Source organism: Gavialis gangeticus, unplaced genomic scaffold (assembly GCF_001723915.1).
Source record: "Gavialis gangeticus isolate Ggan-Ray unplaced genomic scaffold, GavGan_comp1, whole genome shotgun sequence".
NCBI classification, from domain to species: Eukaryota; Metazoa; Chordata; order Crocodylia; family Gavialidae; genus Gavialis; species Gavialis gangeticus.
This window is the reverse complement of record NW_017729031.1, coordinates 23,824,681-23,830,901: the sequence shown is the minus strand read 5'-3', so window position 1 is coordinate 23,830,901 and position 6,221 is coordinate 23,824,681. Positions and strand designations below refer to the sequence as shown.

Sequence of the window (6,221 nt, the reverse complement as noted above, 5' to 3'; positions counted from 1 at the left end):
AAATGTCTGAGAAAATATAGGTCAAATGCTGCCCTCCCATACCAGCCCTATGCAAGCTATGCAATCCTTAGTTTATAAACAGTGTCTATAGATGCTATACAAGTACTACATAGCATAAATAACAGAAATAAAATTGGAGTCATCTGGAACAGGGGTCAGCAACCTACAGCCCATGGGCCAGATCCAGCTCCCAAAGACATGGGGCTTTGGCTGAATTCAGCAGCAGCAGACTTTGGGCTCCTGTGGGCATTCTTCCCCCATTGCTATGGGGATGAATATTGGCTGGGGAAGCTTTCCCCAGTGCCACTGTAGAAACAAGCAGCAGCAGCAGCTGGGTTTTAGCACCCATCCATCCACCTGCCTGTGTTCCCAGATCATTCTCTCCTGCAGCTGCAAATAATTGCCTACCCCTGGTCTGGAGGAACATATTTTGGCTGCCTTTCTCAAAAGAGCAGGCAGCTGTTCCCATAAAGATAATATTATTATCTAAAAATGTGACTACTCATGAGATGTCATGTGCTCACTAATTGCTCACCAGTGTGGGCAAGGGATGCAGATAGCCCCATCTCATGCTTATTCCCATAGACTGCAGTTTGTGTATGTTGCTTGGTAAATCATGAATATGTGCTTTTCTGTTCATTTTTCGTATAGAGCTTTCAGTTGACTTTTAAAAGTTTTTTTATTTTGAATAGTTGAAGTATCATCAACATCATTTATATACTGAAAATAATTGAGCGACAGCAGTATAGTTACATTCTCATGTTTAGAAATTCCATTACCAGTTAAAATACATGTTTCTCTTACGTTGTCATCACTGGCAGTCCCTCGATACAAGGATGGCAGTCTTCCAGCAAATAGGGAAGTCATCCGTGAGTCCAAAGACGACTGACGAGGCTGGTCTGCGATCTGCATGTTCGACTGCAGAGGTGGCAAATAATGCTGGAAGGAAGAAGTAGATTTTGGTGATGTTGGGTCACAGCATTTTCCCTTTGTCTGTCTCATCTACCTCGCCTTGATATGAAGGCAGTTTGCTTAAAATGATCGATGTCTTGTTGTATATCACAGCGCCCAAAGGGACATTTCAGTGTTCGAGTCTCTCAGATATTGATGTTCCCATACATACTGTAAATAAAAGTGTGAGGAAACTCAGATAAGAGAAAAAAAGCAAATTTGTTCTGCAAATTTAAAATAATACCACTGGCTAATATTTGTTAGGAATATTCAGTAACATAGAGCACAGTAGAAAAACTTGAGATCCTACTCTCAGCTTTTACAGTTATGAAGACCGATGCTTCAGAAAAACCTACATAGCCAAAATCACATGAAGCCTCTTCTTCTAATATGTTCACGCTGAAACATTTTTCCTTGTATACCGGTAGTTTAAAGACTAACGAGCTTTAGTTATATATGTTTTAAAAAGATCAATGATTCCCCCCCTCCTTCCTCATTTCATACTGTAAAGCAAAATAGATAACCTATATGCAGAATAAATAACCTATATGCAATTGAAGCCAGAATAGAATCTGAGAACGTTGGGAGATATTTACAATAGACCACAGGCTTGTTTTGTTCCCCCCTCCTTTTCCATTGGGACCAATAGTCCAGTTGAAATATAAACACATACTTAACTACGTTACTGTATAGAAGTAGCAATATTTGCATGCTTAAGCACATTGCTGCACTGGGTCTTATATCATGTCTGGTACTGAACAGGCTGAACACACCACCCCTTCCTGCTCCAAGCCTTAAAATAAGTTATTTGATCAAGACTGAAGCTTTAACAATTGCATCTTTGATATATATTTTCTTCTGTGTTTTCTACCGTCTTGCCCTTCAAGGGCCTGATGTAAAAATCAGCTGAAGGCAGTGGGAGCCTCTTTCAAACTGGGAGAAATTGATTGCTTTACAGAAGACCAGTATGGGGCCTGTGTAGAGGAGTAAATTCACTTGCAGGGTTTGATTCAAATCCTTTGAAGTAAACTTCAGAACTCACTCTTGAAGAGGACCAACATGAATGGAACCTAATTTTTAATCTTGCTCATTAAAACATTTGTCAGCCCAGTTTCTAAAACTTATATTCATGAAGGTGCTTCCACTCATAAAACCTAACAGTGTCACTGTGAGCCAGAAATGCTTTCACTTGGTTGCACATGGGACTCCGTATTGTTTTTGTAGTTGATTTTATAGAGTGCAATAACATGTTATTCAGATGTAGTACACAAAAATGAAGTATAGAGAAGGCGGCAGTTTCATAACTCTAAAGAATGATATTACCTCTCTTTAATTCATACTCAGATAAACGCAAAATCATTTTAATAAAAGAAGAAATGAAGCATTCAAGCGGCAGTTAGTGCACATTAGGCATAAGAATCCAGGCGATTATGCAATGGGAAGCAACTAAGTGTATCAGGCACTAAATATGCGCACACACAAAAATTACCCTTTTAGAAAAAATTATGGGCTTCTTACCACAGTGACCCATTTTCTCCAAATGCCTTAAGAACCACCGAGCACAAGTCCTCTGAAGAAGAAATGTTTAGCATTACAGCTTGGAAAGCTGTGGTTTCTACTGTTTGCATGCATCTCATCTAGATTCTTTTTAAAACAAGACATTGAAAAGTGTGACTGATTCCAGGTACAGTGAGGTGCAAATTGCATACTCGTGTGAAACTCTGACAGGAGAACTCATATCTGAGGAAGCACACATGGCATGTGAACTGATGCCTCCAGTGGGGTTCCAGCCATAAGAGAGACAGCCTTAATTTGTGGCTTGCATTTCATAAGTAAGCAGAAAAAAAATACACTAAATGAGTGCAACTCCAGATGCCTGGCCATACCGCCTCATCCGCCAGTGCCGCTCACTTTGGGAGCTGTCCAAGCAGAATGGGAAGAGTGAGTGTGCAACCCACTCTCCCTTCCTGATGACTGTTCACTGCTACTGGTATACAGCCATGTCAGCTTTAAAACAGCTCTACAAAGGCTACTAGAGTGCAGCTGAACATCTGGCCCCTAAATTTACTCCTGCAGAGCATGCAGCTTGATTTTGATATAGTTGAAAGAGTCATCCTGTTTTAATAGATATTATCTGTGATAAGTATAAAATATGCAGCTCAGTAAAGATATTATTAGGCAGCACTATTAATAAGTAGTACATCTAGTGCTTCCATCAGAGGACTGAGTCATAATTCCTCAGCTCTATTCCAAGCTTTGCTACTTACCAGCTGGACTGACCTTTGGAGAGTTACACAAGTTTCTGAGCCTCAGTTTATCTTTTTGGAAACATACTTTGCAGGGATAAGGACAACTGGTGAAAAAATGTGATTAAATAGAATGCACGTTTTTGGCAGTTCATTTTATACTGTTTTAAGTCCTCACAATTTCAGGAAAAAAAATCCCTCACTATTTCAATAGCTGGCAACTTTCCATAGACTGGATCAAGAAATTCACTTCTACCTATAATGTGCTTTCAAAGGTCAAAACAGTCAACATTTCAGGTGGAAATTCTAGACAAGACAGTTTTGGTAATTTGGGTGTGTGAAGAAAAAGACAGCAAGGGCTAATGCACACAGAGCTGTTCACTTGCACATTTATATCAAGTGAAATCAAGATTATAGCTATATGTGTGTACGTATAATTATGATCTTGATTTCATCTAGCTTTTCCTTTATGTGTAATATAAAATCTAAATATATATGATATGATGTCAGAGGCATACATTTAGATGTTATACTATGCATAAAGGAAAAGCTAGATGAAATCAAGATCATAATTGTTATACTGATTTGTATATTTTAAACTGTAAACTCTTCAGGAACCATCTCTTACTTTGTGTGCATACAGCACTTAAATACAATGAAGTTCTTAAAATCTTGTCTGGTCCCCATGGGGGTTTTGTAATACAAAATAGATATAACTGGGTGTGTCTACATGTTCATTCATGTGCCATAGTTACTGCACATTAAGTTTAGGACTTGGATAACCAAGTACTAAATCAATGAGCAGTAACTGGCGCTACTATGCAGTGGTGCTGGCACACAGCTTTTTAGTGTCACTAACTGCAGTAGCCTAATAGTACTGTGCAGTAGCATATTAGCACGAGTTTTGCCCTGCACACTACTGCACAGCAGAATTAGACTACAGTACATTTAGCGTCTTGGGTAGACGTATCCACGAGTAGGAAATGAAGGATCAGGTGCAAGAGTGACAATTAACCAAGATTAAAATATTCGTATAAACATAGGGTTTTTTTCTCCTAAGTAATAGTTTTATTTTGTACAAAGGAAATAAATTCAAGGTGTTACACTGAGAAGACTATGTACACCAAGGATGCTCAACCTCTGGCCTCTGGGTCAAATGCAGACCATGGAGCCATCACATCTGGCCCACCGGGCAACCCACAGGACAGGAAATTTGCCAGTGGGGGAGTCATGGCATTTAGATATGGCATTTAGATATCTTCCCCTCTGCCAAATTCCCAAAAACCCATGCACCAAGTTGGAGCCAAGCCATGCCCCCCTTCCTCCAACCCTCACAAAGCTGGGCCGTGCCTCCTTTTCCCCTTGGGGCCAGGCAAAGTCCCCTTTCCCCTCATGAGGCCTGGTTGTAATGGGGCCATCTCTAGGGGTGGCTGTGAAGCCCCTGGGTTCCTTCAGCCCTTACTCACTCTGGTCTCTGTGGGCAGTCACCCCTTCATTCACCCACCACACCTTGATGTATTCACTTTATATCTAAGGGAGGCTGCCCCAGAGCTTCCCAAATTGCTGCCACTCTAATGACCAACAGGTTTCTGTGGTCATTGCTTTATGGGCTGATTGCAGAGCTCCATCCATCCCTACACCACACCCCATGCCTCGTAGGTGTCATCACTTTCTGATGTTCACTCTCTACACTTTCAGCCCCATTCTGGGCTATCAGACCCTCAGGTCTCACACTCAGCCCCTCGGGCTCTCAGACCCCCTGGCCCCTCACTCAGCCACTCTCTGGACCCTCAGACCCTTTGGTTCCTCACATAGGTCCTCTCTGGGGTCCTGGACCCCACTGGTCCCACACTCAGACCCCTTGATCTCTCACTCAGCCGCTCTCTGGGCTCCAGCCCCCTAGCTGGGTCCCTAGGGACCTCCTCCACACTTTTGTTCCTTCCCAGGCCTCCAGACTGCTGCTGATTGTACTCTCTGTGTTGCCATTTTGGAGCTGCAACCATTCTGCTCAGGAGATGTTCACTCGGCAGCCTCCAGGATCTTATTGCCTGCTCAACTCAGGGTCTGGGCTTATATCTTGTCTAAGCCCAGCCCTCTTCTAGTCAGATGTGGGTCTCATTAACACCCCCCCCTTGCCACCTGCATGCTGCTTTTCAGGCTGCCTCTCCTCTTCAAGTGGCAGGTACACTAAGCACCCTGCCACACAGGTCATGACCCCTTTCTCCCATAGGGTCAGGTTCAAGGCCAGGCCATGCCCCGTTTTCACCATGGGGCTGGGTTGGAGCCAGGTCATTCCCCTTTCCCCCCCTGTGGGGCCAGGTTATGTCTCTCTCCTCCTTGGCCCCCACCCCAAGCCAGGCCAGATGAAGCCCTCTTCTCCCCCTGCGGTGCCGGACACAGGCCGGACTGCTTCCCCACCCTACTCCACTAGCCAGATGGTAGGCATGGCATGGGTGCTGGATTGGAATCACCTTCCGGCCCACGGTCGGACCAGGCACTGCCCATCTGGCTGAAAGGGGAAAAATGTTGAGCACCACTAGTATATACCAAGTGTCACTTGACAGCTTTTAATACAAAGAATGGTACAGTATATCATTGCAATTGCTAAACTGAAGGAAGGACAGAATAGCTTGCTTTGTTTCTGAAACTTGTAAAAGAATGATTCAAATTCCATTGTTGCCACTGAATAATAATGTTTACAAAAATTTAAATTTGCTGACTATTAAGTGCACATTACACACAAATGCTATATTCTTCCTAGCAGGTTTTCCTCTTGCTCTTCTTTCCCATTCAACACGATATCGATGCATTTCTTAATGAAGTATATTGATATGTTAATGTTCTACTAAAAAATAATGAATTGTGTACAACATGGGTGCTTAATCCCTGGGGCCCAGTCCTGTCTGGAGTGGATGGCACCAGGCCCGTGGGGACCAATCCCAGTGCATGGGGGGGAAGGGTTGGTGCCAGCCCCCAGGGCCTGATCCTAACATACAAGGTTCAATCAGCATCACTTCCACAGTT

At 43.1% G+C, this 6,221-nt stretch overlaps 1 long non-coding RNA gene across 1 annotated transcript; it reads right to left on the bottom strand.

The window, feature by feature from the left end:
- Positions 1–660: 660 nt before the first annotated feature.
- LOC109301375 lies at positions 661–4,118 on the bottom strand. The gene is made up of 2 exons (XR_002098523.1): positions 2,470–4,118; positions 661–1,122 (listed from the first exon to the last, which is right to left on the bottom strand). It is a non-coding gene; the product is annotated as an uncharacterized LOC109301375 (long non-coding RNA).
- Between the last annotated feature and the right edge of the window lie 2,103 nt (positions 4,119–6,221).